Raw genomic sequence first — 14,272 nt, forward strand, 5'->3', positions numbered from 1 at the left:
GCTTTATTAGTATCTAGAGCTTGGAAGATGGGAGAAAGCTAGCCCTAGCATTATTTTTAGCTTTTAAATAGACTTTAGTGAGGCCCAGGCACCCGCTTGGTCAGTCTGGTGAGGCCCAGGCATTGCCTTGGTCTGTTGGGTGAGGCTCCAGTAGAAAAAGTTTGAGAAGCACTGGGATAATACATGCTTACTCTTCCTCCCCTCATATATAATACATATATTGTCCTCCTTATACACAGTACTCCTCCTCCTCCTCTTATATATAATACATGTATTGTCCCTCTGCATACACAGTACTCCTCCTCCCCTCATATATAAATATATGTTTACTTTTATTTTATTAAGTTTTTAGAAATATCAGAAATATGAACAACAGAGTACATATTCAAAGGAACAAGAAGCCAGTACGAAATAAGGCTTATGCCATGAAAAATGACCGTAAAATGAACAGTAAGACAGATAAAGAAACATAGCATTAAGGTCAGCACAGTATATAATAAACCATAGCGTTACACATTCCGCTGATTCTCGTCTGGCTACCTCTGACGCCATACATGAACCACAAGACACAGAAGAAAGACAAACAAACACCACAAAAGAAAGAAAGAAGAACGGGGGAAGGCACAAGAGGTATACAGTCGGGGAGTCCAGGTATCTACCATCATTTCACCTTAGGGTATCTGCAAAACCTGGGGCCTCTACATGGAACGTCCACGCTGTCCAAACCTTCTTGAGAGCGTCCGATCGGCCTTGCGCCTCGGCTACCATCTCCTCTGCGCGTTGTATGGCACACAGCTCCGCAAACCAGTCTTGTAGGGTGGGCGAATTTGCTGTTCTCCAGTGGCGAGGTATTACAGTTCTAGCAGCTGCAAGAAAGTGTCTCAGCACATCCTTCTTGAGAGCAGACAGGGTACCGGGCAGCAGGGACAATAGAGCTATTTGGGGGGAGTTAACAACCCGCTTCCCAGAGAACTCCTCATAGATTCTGAAGACCCCCTCCCAGAAAGGTTTGATACGGGCACAACCCCACCACACATGCAGCAAGGTCCCCTCCTCCTGAGTGCACCTCCAACATAGATCCGACACCTCAGGGTACATGCGATGCAGCAGGGACGGACAACGATATCATATATATATATATATATATATATATATATATATATGTATATCATCCTCCTGTATACACAGTACTCCTCCTCCCCTCCTATATAGTACATATGTAACATCCTGTATACACAGTACTCCTTCTCCCCTCATATATAATACATATATTGTCCTCCTTATACACAGTACTCCTCCTCCTCTTATATATAATACTGTATATATATATATATATATATATATATATATATATCATCCTGTATACACAGTACTCCTCCTCCCCTCATATATAATACATATATCATCCTCCTGTATACACAGTACTCCTCCTCCCCTCCTATATAGTACATATATAACATCCTGTATACACAGTACTCCTTCTCCCCTCATATATAATACATATATTGTCCTCCTTATACACAGTACTCCTCCCCTCATATATAATACATATATTATCCTCCTGTATACACAGTACTCCTCCTCCCCTCCTATAGTACATATATTACCCCCAGTATACACAGTACTCCTCCTCCCCTCCTATAGTACATATATTACCCCCAGTATACACAGTACTCCTCCTCCCCTCATATAGTACATATATTACCCCCAGTATACACAGTACTCCTCCCCTCATATATAATACATATATCATCCTCCAGTATACACAGTACTCCTCCTACCCTCATATATAATACATATATTATCCTCCTGTATACACAATACTCCTCCTCCCCTCATATATAATACATGAATCCTCCTCCCCATGCACAGTACTCCCACCACCCCTTATATATGATACAAACACCTGCCTCCCTATGCACAGTGCCCCCTCCCCCTTCTATATAATACATATATTACTCCCTGTATACACAGTCCTCCTCCTCCCCTTATATAATACATATATTACCCCCTGTATACACAGTACTCCTCCTCCCCTCATACAGTACATATATTTCCCCCAGTATACACAGTACTCCTCCTCCCCTCATATAGTACATATATTACCCCCAGTATACACAGTACTCTTTCTCCCCTCATATATAATACATATATCATCCTCCAGTATACACAGTACTCCTCCTCCCCTCCTATATAGTACATATATAACATCCTGTATACACAGTACTCTTTCTCCCCTCATATATAATACATATATTATCCTCCTGTATACACAGTACTCCTCCTCCCCTCATATATAATACATACAGTTGTTTGCAATAAATTAAAATATCAACAAAAATGTATATTTTTTTCCCAGTAATTCAATTTAAAAAGTGACCTCATATATTCTATAGAGTCATTACATACAGAGTGAACTTTTTCCAGTGTTTATTTCTGTTAAGGTTAATGATTATGGATTAGAGCCAAGAAAAAACCCAAAAGTCAGTATTTCCGAAAATTACAATATTATATAAAACCAACTGAAAAAAAACATGTTTTTAAAGAGAACCAATCATGGACGAAAGTTAAAAAATTTTTATTCCCTAATTAGATGTAAATCAACATTTTATTAACATTTGTAAATATAATTCATTATTTTTATTGCCACGTTTTTTAATTATTCACTTTTTACTTTCCTGTCTCGAGCCGGCTCTTTTCAAAAGAGCCGGCGCGAGACAGGAAACTCCCATCATGCAGCGCGGCAGGAAAGGTTCCCATGATCCTTTGCCCGCCGCTCCGTTAATACACAGTGATCTCGCGCTATACAGCGCAAGATCGCTGTGTATTTTCTAGTCCCTCTTCTCTAATCTATTTATGAAGATACAGACTGCCTCTGCAGTCTGTATCTTTATACTTTACCTATCCTCTTCTTCGGTGCAGCAAGGCCGGCGCCGCCATCTTGATTACGTCACTTGCGTTCCAGCGGTGGAACGCAAGGCCCGTAATCAAGATGGCGGCGCCCGGCCGTGCGGCACTGAAGCAGAGGATAGGTAAAGTATAAAGATACAGACTGCAAATACAGTCTGTATCTTCATGAAGTCTATCTATGAAGATACAGGCTGCCTTTGCAGTCTGTATCTTTATACTTTACCCGATTCTCTGTTCCCTGGCTGTTCCGGCGGCGGCGCCATCTTGATGACGTCACGCTGGAACGCACCGCTGGAACGCAAGTGGCGTCATCAAGATGGCGGCGCCCACCGGAACAGCCAGGGAACAGAGGATCAGGTAAAGTATAAAGATACAGACTGCAAATGCAGTCTGTATCTTCATGAATAGACTTAGGGAGAGATATACTTTCATAATAGGGACAGTTATATTTAGGTGATTGGTTCTCTTTAACACAGAAATGTCGACCAAATGAAAAGTCTGTACAGTAAATGCCCCCAATACTTGGTCGGGGCACCTTTTGCATGAATGACGGCATGAATGCGGCAATGTGGGATGGAGGCGATCAGCTGATGGCACTGCAGAGGGGTTAGTGAAGCCCAGGTTGCTTTGATAGCGCCTTCAGCTCGTCTGCATTGTTGGCTCTGCTGTCTTTCATCTTCCTCTTGACAATACCCCATAAATTCTCTATGGAGTTAAGGTCTGGCGAGTTTGCTGGCCAATCAAGCACAGTGATACTGTGGTTAGTGAACCAGGTATTGGTACTTTTGGCCGTGTGGACAGGTGCCAAATCCTGCTGGAAGATGAAAATTCCATCTCCAAAAATCTTTTCAGCACAGGGAAGCATGAAGGGCTCTAAGATTTCCTGGTAGACGGCAGCGTTGACTTTGGTGTTGATGAAACCCAGTGAACCTACACCAGCAGATGACATGGCTCCCCAAACCATCACTGATTGTGGATACTTCTCACTAGACCTCAAGCAGCTTGGATTGTGTACAGCCTCTCCACTCTTCCTCCAGACTCTGGGACCGAGATTTCCAAATGAAATGCAAAATTTACTCTCATCTGAAATCAGCTCCTTGGACCACTGATCAACAGTCCAGTTCTTCTTTTCCTTGGCCCAGATAAGACGCTTCTGGCAGTATTTCTTGGTCAGGAGTGGCTTGACACATGGAATGCAACACTAGTAGCCCATGTCCTGCAGACGTCTGGATGTGCTTGTGGCTTTTGAAGCGCTGACTCCAGCAGCAGTCCACTCTTTGTGAATCTCTCCCAAATTTTTGAATGACATTTTTGTTACAATCCTGTTAAGACTGCGGTTCTCCCAATTGCTTGTGCACATTTTTCTACCACACTTTTTCCTTCCACTCAACTTTCCATTAATATGCTTTGATATAGCACTCTGAGAACAGCCAGCTTCTTTAGCAATAAACCTTTGTGGCTTACCCTCCTTGTGGAGTGTGTGACTGACTGCCTTCTGGACATCTGGAAAGTCAGCAGTTTTCCCCATGATTGTGTTGCATACTGAACAAGACTAGGGTCCATTTACACAGAAAGATTATCTGACAGATTTGTCTGCCAAAGATTTGAAGCCAAAGCCAGGAATGGATTTGAAAAGAGGAAAAATTTGAGGCTTTCCTTTATGACCTGATCTCTATTTATAGTCTGTTTAAGGCTTCAAATCTTTGGCAGATAATCTGTCAGATAATCTTTCTGTGTAAATGGACCTTTTATAATACTTAGGAAGCCTCTGCAGGTGTTTTAGGTTAATTATTCTAATTTTATGAAATACAGAATTTTGGGTTTTTCTTGGCTGTAATCTATAATCATCAACTTAAACAGAAATAAACCCTTGAAAAAGTTCACTCTGTGTGTAATGACTGTATAGAATATATGAGGTCACTTTTTAAATTGAACTACTAAAAAAAAACTTTTTGTTGATATTTTAATTTATTGCAAATCACTGTATATCATCCTCCTGTATACATAGTACTCCTCCTACCCTCATATATAGTACATACATCATCCTCCTGTATACATAGTACTCCTCCTACCCTCATATATAGTACATATATCATCCTCCTGTATACACAGTACTCCTCCTCCCCTCATATATAGTACATATATCATCCTCCTGTATACATAGTACTCCTCCTTCCCTCATATATAGTCCATATATCATCCTCCTGTATACACAGTACTCCTCCTCCCCTCATATATAAAACATGTATTACCCCCTGTATACACAGTACTCCTCCTCCTCATACTGTGCTCTGCCAGAACTTGAGAAGTAGAAGAGATAGAAATACTTGAAAGTAGAAAGAATACTTGTTCCCGTGTTTTGACTCTTTTGGTCTTTGCACCACCTAATGCCCACCAGTTTGGGGTGACCCGTCCTAGAGGGTGGCACAAGCCCCAGACCCTGTTACCTGGGATGAGCAGAGTGGCCAAGGTTTCCTGGTAACATCCACGCTGCGAGATAGAGTACGTAGGCTTCTAGCAACTTTGCTCTATCTGAATCAGTTCCTATTTCTTCAGGATACTGTCCTGCACTTTTTGACTGGTTCTCGGCATGGGCTGGCATGATCCCTGACTTGTCCTCTCTAAGTGTGCTTTCAGCAATGCATAGTGTATAGAAAGGCTGCTTTTAAGAAGAGAGTGCTCTTGCTTCCCATGTGCGTATGTTCACTATTGCACCTCAGACTACACCGGGCACTGACTAGCTGTGAGTCCTCTAACAGGGGACCCAACTCAACCGCTGTAGGGACTGTTCTGGCTTGCGTCCTTCCTCAACCCATGTGACAACTTTTTACAGCATATCAAACAAAAATGTACTAGCTGATATTCTACCCCAGAGGTATAACAAGCAAGTGCAAACTATAAAATATGTGGGGTTAATCTACTGGGTGCTATGACAGCAAAACAATACAATATACCTACAAAAAAATACTGTACCCAGATATAATACAATCACGAATGAATATTTATTGATAACACAGACATATAACAATATATATCATAAAAACACAAACTGAATCAGAACGGATGATGACAAAAAACATGGGTAAAGTGCATATACTACAGTGCCGGCCTATGGCATAAATGTGCAAAAATGCAAGCGTTGTAAGTATTACAAGTAAGGTGCCTGGCACAATCAATAAATAGGGTCTACATATTCAGCAAGGGTTCATTACAGTAAACAACATGTCCCAAAAGACCGTAAACCAATATCACAGACAGCCCTATCGCTGAAACATTACCTGATGTGTGTGTTCATACAATACCCATGAGGTGCGCCCCGACGCACGTTTCGGCAACACGCCTTTATCGAGGGGTCACCCCTCGATAAAGGCGTGTTGCCGAAACGCGCGTCGGGGCGCACCTCATGGGTATTGTATGAACACACACATCAGGTAATGTTTCAGCGATAGGGCTGTCTGTGATATTGGTTTACGGTCTTTTGGGACATGTTGTTTACTGTAATGAACCCTTGCTGAATATGTAGACCCTATTTATTGATTGTGCCAGGCACCTTACTTGTAATACTTACAACGCTTGCATTTTTGCACATTTATGCCATAGGCCGGCACTGTAGTATATGCACTTTACCCATGTTTTTTGTCATCATCCGTTCTGATTCAGTTTGTGTTTTTATGATATATATTGTTATATGTCTGTGTTATCAATAAATATTCATTCGTGATTGTATTATATCTGGGTACAGTATTTTTTTGTAGGTATATTATTTTTACAGCATATGTAACATGTGCTGTGAGTGGGTGAGAAGAGTGCAAGAAAAAGAGAAAAAGCTCTCGTTGGTGCACAGACCACAATAACCCTTTAACTGCTACAGCTGTGCAAGACTTAGGCATAGAGTACATATACTAGCGACATCTAGTGGTAAAACTTAAGTAATACTTCACCACCACTAATACTTTGAAGTACAGGCTTTTTCTAGGGGTGTAAGGAAAAGGAACACCCATGGTGGGACACCACATATACGCAGTACTCCTCCTCCCCTCATATATAATACATATATTACCCCCTGTATACACAGTAATCCCCCCCCATATATAATACATATATCATCCTCCTGTATACACAGTAATCCCCCCCATATATAATATATATATCATCCTCCTGTATCCATAGTACTCCTCCACCCCCATATATAATACATATATCATCTTCCTGTATACACAGTAATCCCCCCATATATAATATATATATTATCCTCCTCTATCCATAGTACTCCTCCACCCTCATATATAATTCACTGTGGGTATTACTGGTATGGGATACAGTGTGTAATACTGGTATGGGGCACTGGGTAATACTGGTATGGGGCACTGTGGTTATTACTGGTATGGGGCACTGTGGTTAATAATGTTATATCTCCTGATATGCTGCTCTCTCCCTCCCATTGTTGACAGCTTGCTGTCTAGGTTACCGACTACCACCCTTCTCTAAAAGCAATGGTCAGATTTACTAGGAGAATGACTGTAAATGACTGTATTTGCAAAAACATTTAACTTGACAAGTCCTACAAGTTTAGTTATGTTAGTTGAGATGGGAATACCTCTTTAGGCTACAAACCAACTTGGCGGGTCTGCAGCGAGTCTCCTTGCTGCGTTTTTGCAGCAAGACTCGCTGCAGATCCCATCCCTATACTTTCATTAGCAGAGAAACTCGCAGCAGGGATGTACATCCCTGCTGCGATTTTGTCTGCAGCCCGCCCCATTAACCCCCTAGCCGCCGGACATTAAACATTACCGGGTCCCCGTTCCTGCTTGCTTCGAGGCTCCCGGTGTCTTCACGGCCCGCCCGGCCAATCAGTGCGCTGCGGCAGGGCAGCGCACTGATTGGCCGGGTGGAACGTGCCGGGAGCCGCCGAAGCAAGCAGGAGCGGGGACCTGGTAATGTATATCCTGCCCGCCCCCCCTGCAGCCCCGATCGCCCCCCCGGCCGCATGATCGCCCCCCGCACCCCCTGGCTGCATGATCGCCCCCCGCACCCCCCGGCCGCACGATCGCCCCCCGCAGCCCCCGGCCGCACGATCGCCCCCCGCAGCCCCCGGCCGCACGATCGCCCCCCGCAGCCCCCGGCCGCACGATCGCCCCCGCAGCCCCTGGCCGCACGATCGCCCCCCTGTACATGTACATCCCTGTTGCGAGTTTCTCTGCTAATGAAAGTATAGGGCTGGGATCTGCAGCGAGTCTCGCTGCAAAAACGCAGCAAGGAGACTCGCTGCAGATCCGGCAAGTGGGTTTGTACCCTTAAGGTGGTAGGGGTGCGATCTATATTTTAATCAGCAATGGTATGGCTAGAACTTTTCCACATTTCCCTGTAGTAACTTTTTAAAGGGAAACTATCAACAGATTAAACATATCTAACCTGCTGATATTTCCCTATTGTGCACGGGGAGCTGAGGATGAAGCTATGTCTCTTACGTCTCTTACCTTTACCCTTCACACTGTTTCCGTGCTGTTTGTAGTTTATTCGTTGTCTAGTAAGGCTGTGGAGCACTGGGGACCCCCAAAGAACTGATTCGCTCCTGGCCGACCCTCCCCTTCTCATGATTATCAGTGGAGGGAGGCAGATTGGTGGTCTGGGGGCTGTAGCCCCACCCCCAGTGCTCCAAACGGACTTACTAGACAGCAGAGTAAACTACAAACTGCACAGAAACAGTGCCAAGGATGAAAGAAATAACACGCTCTCATCTCTTTCAGCCTTCCCGACACGTTTACAAAAAATCGCCCTGACCGGAGTTGCCCTTTAAGAACAGACCAGCAGGTTGTGTTATATTTGTTAATTCCCCTTTTCCTCTTTGCAGGATTGTCTACACCGCCTGAGGTTATATCAGGTGCTGCAAAGTTTAAGGAAGTAGAGAAGTGTAAGGTCACAGCACAGATCACTAGGATTAAGGTCAGATGTCTGACAGGGCCACGCACGAACAAGGGGGGGGGGTGACTTCTAGGGTATTAGATGTGACTACTGGTGTGGCTATGGTTGCTTGGACGTTTATGGTTGAATAAATCTACAGTAGTTGGTATTGATATGGCTGTGCGCGTGTTGTGGCTGGTACTGTTGTATGTACACTGCAACTGTTTTTGTTGGGGAAAGCACCACATCATTATGGGGGCTATACAGCTATACTGCTGAACAGACCCCCTAAAAGAAGATCTCCTACATACATAATCCATAGAAACCCCATTGTTTGCAGACCCAAGACCAGACCTATTTACATACTGCAGACTAGACACACCCTGCTTACAGACGTAAGACCAGATATATAATGGAGGAGGGGTGGGGGAGGGAGGAGGTATGCATGCTGCAGCTCTGCCTCTTCATCAGCTTCTTTTACTCTTGAGCTTAGAAGAAACCATGATTTTAAAAATTTGCAAATATCCTTCAGCTAAGAGACTAGCATCATTTGTTTTATCTCCATATTAGCTATATGCCTATATATGCAGCTCTGAACATCATATAGAGATTACAGATTCCCTCTAAGGGTCACATTAGATGGCCTGACCCGCAGATTAAGCGAGTGCTGCTAGATCAGCGCTTTCACCAAAGCTATTACACGGCTTAGTAATTGTGTAGATAGGGGTTGCATGTGTGGTGTCCCACCACGGGTGTTGCTATTGGTTCCATCCTTCGTAAAAGCCAGTACTTTTTTACTGTAAGTGGTGATGTAGTAGTACCAAAGTTTTGCCACAAGATGTCGTTATTGCAAGAGTGTATATTCAGTTATTGCACAGCTGTAGTACTTAAGGGGTTATTGTTTGTTTGTATGTCACATAGATCTGTACGCCAATGAGAGTTCTTTCTTCTCCTCACCCATCATCTCTCTCTTTACTTCTCTCATATGCACTCCTCACTCACTCACTCACTCACTCACTCACTCACTCACTCACAGCACACCTTATAGGGGCTATAGGAAGGAAGTCACATGGGTAGAGGAAGTGTAGTGTCTTTTGCTGCTAGACTCTGTAGAGGAAGGACACAACCCAGAACACATGTACCTTGATACAGTTTCTCCTCAAGCAACCTCACTCAACACTATGCAGTGTTAAACTTTCACTAGAGAGGACAAGTAAGGGATCATCTCAACCCACGCCGTGGACAAGGAGAGACACAGTGCAGGACAGTATCCACAGAAAGTAAAGGAACTGATCCGGATAGAGCAAAATTGCTAGAAGCCTATGAACTCTATCTCGCAGCGCGAGTGTAAGCAGGGAACCCTCAGCATTCCACGCATCTCAGGTAACAGGGTCTGGGGCTTGTGTCACCCTCAAGGATGGGTCACTCGATAATGGTGGGCAATAGGTAGTGAAAAGACCAAAGAGTCAAAACACGGGCACAAGTATTCTCTCTCTCTTCTCAAGTATTCTTCAATTTCTAACTCCGAAGTTCTGGCAGAGCAAAGTTGGGACTCTCTCGACATCCTCCTCTATACTCTTCTGATCCGCTCTTCTACTTCTCAGTATGCAACCCAGTCAGCACGACTGTACTACTCTTTCTACTCTCAGTACAGATCTGGATCCTAAAGTATTAAGTGTCTTATCAAGTGTAAAGTATTGAATCAAGGCAAAGATGTATTATCCGCTGCCTACCTCAAGTATCTTCAGAGTAAACCAGATTTTATTTATGCTAAAGAGACTCTGTGATTCCTCGTCAAGCACCGACACAGTACACACACACCTTGGGTCATCTCCACTTTCTGTGGGTGGCAGTGCCAATAGTCCGGGTGGGTCACTATTCCACTCGGACCACCGTGATAAGTACCCAATGGACCCCACAACAACCCGGCAGGACACTGTCCACAGGGGAACAAGGTATAGCCGGCCCCTTAAAATAAAAACAGGTGTGCCACCATACCTGTGTGCCCAACCAGCACTGGCGTCACGACATAACATCACTAGGCACGGCTATATCTCGCCCAACCACTATAGAACTGGTGTCACACCTAACTATCTGGCAAGTGACCGGCTGCACCGCCTCCACACCAGGGGTGTTCTACCACACATGGACATTGTTAGCGATTTCTGTGCAGCCCACTAAAGAGGTGTTCCGGCATTAGAAAAGTTTTCATATAGTGCTGCAGATGTATAGAAAATAAGTACAAAGCTGAGATGGAGAGAGTCCCATCTACCATGCCCCATAGATAATCACAGTGACAATCCCTATGCTGTTTGTGGCTGTCAGATCACTCGTTGACTTCATGACTTACCCCGCATTATCTTTGTGTAAAGGCTCTCTATCTGCTGACATGCACATTTGACACTGTTATCTCGATGATACTAGAACGGTCTCGATGTGGGTCACTCATATTACGACACCCTTGTGGTGACAATGTCACTATGATAGCATACTCTCAGCCAACTCTCTGACTCAGAACTATTCAGAACAAAGTTGAGAAACAGCAAGAGTCCACATATCTCAGGGGTAATCCATACAGCTGCTAGAGGGGCTCCCACGAAGAGCGGATTGGCCCCATCACCTTCCATATGGGATAGCAAGAAGCTGTGTTGGACACCCTTCTGCTGTATTGCTTTATATGCAGAATTTCAATAAAGGGGCATAACAGGGGTAACAAACACGGGCAGTGTTGTCTACAGGGCGCTGTTTGCCCCATAGTTGTCCAAGGTGGAAAAACCATCACGTTATGCTACTGGGAAATACACCGACAATCGGCCAGTCCTGCAAAACTAGAAGTTTTTTTCTATTGTATATGGGGCCCTATAGCCTGCGTGCCTTTCCGCTACTCAACCTCCACTTTAATGGTTGGGAACATGGAATTGCAATGTCCCAGATCCCTTGTGCCTCTGCTGTGTGAATGTAGGTCGGCACTGAAGGTATATGTAATATTAGGTTTAGGCTGGGCTGAAGGTGCCTTACTGCATTTTGGTCACTAGATGTCACTCTATTTTATATCACTGTAAAGCACAGCTGAAGGGAACTGTGATAGTATACGTGACTGAGAACATTTATGCCACCAATCCCTGCAAAGGTGACCCAAAAAGGCTACTTTTCTTCCTCTCCAAGTTCCTTTTCACCAACAGCTAAACTCTCAAAAGTCTATAGGTAGAGATGGAGTGGGCCATGTGTGGGTTTTCAGTTAGTCAACAGTCTAGTCAGAGAAATTACTAGTTGTCTTTCCGGGCCTGGCCATGTGGCAAGGGCCAATGCTGGTTCCTATAGGAAAGCTGGTTGTTTCTTCCAGAGTTCCTGTGTGCTAGTCATGTCGGGCTAATTCACCTCGGGTGCGGCTAAAAAGGGGATTCTACATCCTAGCCACATTTAGAGGCTATCGTATTCTCTACAAGCCCTGAATTTATCTGGAGCTTCAGGCTCAAGCCAGCAGGTTAGAGAAGAAGCAACTAAGCCGACTTAACCCGCTGCAACTTGCCAGGACCTAAAGGGAAACCCTAACTACTGGGGTCTGTCTTACTGAAAGTGTTACTTTGTGCCCTCACTCAGCAATAGATGGATCATCATAACTGTGAGTAGAGGTTGTCTACAAGTACAGCACAGTTCAAGCACAGTACTAACTGGATGGGTCACACTTTAAAGAGACTTTGCAAAAACCTAAAGAGTATTCTCAGTATACCTGCTAAAAACAGTGATTCAGGTATTTCAAGTATAAACAGGGACCCTGACAAGCCAACTTCTATAGCTAGCACTGAACCTTGCATAAAAGGACTGTATTTACTGTACTGCACCTTTAAGAAACTTCAGTAAAAGTTTTATCCTGGTTAAGTTTATCCTGGATTCCTTATCCTGCACATCACACTACAGGGACATAGGAACCTAGGAATCTATTTAACAGGTTTGTGTTGGGACCCAGGCATGGCTTATACCACTCTGAGCCCCATGACAAGAGCCACAGTACTGCCGCGGTACTGCAACATCAGCCCTTGCCAATAACACCTATATTATATAACCCAGAGTCCAGTGTTTTTAGGCTGGATTCACACTGCGTTTTTGCTGTCCATTTGACATATATGTTTGAAAAACAGATACGAAAACTGATGTAAGAACGGATGCTATTGTATGCCATTCTACAGGATCCGTTTTCTATGGATTTTTTAACATACACTAAGACATGGTTGACCAACGTTTTTCTGTTCCTTAAAACTAAATATATTGAAACAGATGCAATAACACAGTCCGAACCTAGCCTTAAAGGGGCTTTACCAATACCAAGCACCTACTTAGGTTCTTGTAGTTAAGGTAGAGACAAGGTGCTTGAAAGAAGAAAGCTTGGTAGAAGAGAGAGTTGAAGAGAGGGAATACCTGAGGGGCCTTGTCCAATGTAGAAATGTACTCTGCCTGGAAGTGTTGTAAGTGTGTAGAAGAGATACACAGAGAGCACTCATACTCACATATAGACTCTAGACTGACCCCCTTCTGCCCCCTAGTTAGGGGCTACCAATCCTAGGTGGGTAGTATGAGCCACAGGCCTTGTTATCTGGGCTAAGCAGACTACCGAGACTTCCCAGTCGCCCTGCATTGTGCAGTGGAATACGTAGACTTTCCGTACCTTTGTTCCACTGGGGTCAGTTCCTGTGACTGCTGAGGTAACTGCCCTGCACATTTAGAGAAGTTCCTGGCATAGACAAGGTGATCATTGTGTGTATTCTCTCCCCTTGGTACTTCCTTAGCACTGCATAGAGGTTGTGTTACTCATAAGGAAGACTCTGTCGCTTGTTTGGTTGTGTCTCTGTCACACTCACTCCAGACAACAACAAAAACTAACTAACTCCTTCCACTGGGAACCAAGTCCTTACTACAGGGGTCCGTCTAACACTGTCTTTGATTGGTGGAGGCTGTGTGTGTGAAAAGAGAGAGAGCAGAAGATAGGTGTGGTTTCCCACCATGGGTGTTTTGAGTCTTACACCTGTCATAAAAGCCTTCTCCTCTAAAGTAAAATGGTGATGAAGTTATATGTAAGTTTCGCCACCAGATGTCAGTGTATTTAACTATGTATGTATTGCACAGCTGTAGTCGCTATAGGGTTGCTGTTTTTGTACCACATGGTTTGTGCTAACCAAGGAGAGATGCTCTCTTTTGTCTACCTATCCCTGTACTTTATACATACACAATCCCTAGGGGACAGTCCAGTCTAGTCTAGCTGTGGTAGTGGACAGACACACATGTATGGAGAACCCAGAGACTTTCTTTCCAGAAGCTATAACTACAGACACTATGCACTGTTAAGCAACTAAAACAGAGTCAGAGTCAGAGATCACCCCAGCCCATGCCGAGAACCTCTCTTAACAGAGCAGGGCGGTATCCTAGACAGAGGAACTGACCTAGATATAGAGCAAAGCAACCGTAA

At 44.1% G+C, this 14,272-nt stretch overlaps 1 long non-coding RNA gene across 1 annotated transcript in view; it reads left to right on the plus strand.

Annotated features, from left to right (window-relative positions):
• The window catches only part of LOC138797274 (uncharacterized), an 82,810-nt gene that overhangs the window by 39,424 nt on the left and 29,114 nt on the right, over positions 1-14,272 (plus strand). The gene's annotated exons all lie outside the window — the stretch shown is intronic.

Source organism: Dendropsophus ebraccatus, chromosome 7 (assembly GCF_027789765.1).
Source record: "Dendropsophus ebraccatus isolate aDenEbr1 chromosome 7, aDenEbr1.pat, whole genome shotgun sequence".
NCBI classification, from domain to species: domain Eukaryota; kingdom Metazoa; phylum Chordata; class Amphibia; order Anura; family Hylidae; genus Dendropsophus; species Dendropsophus ebraccatus.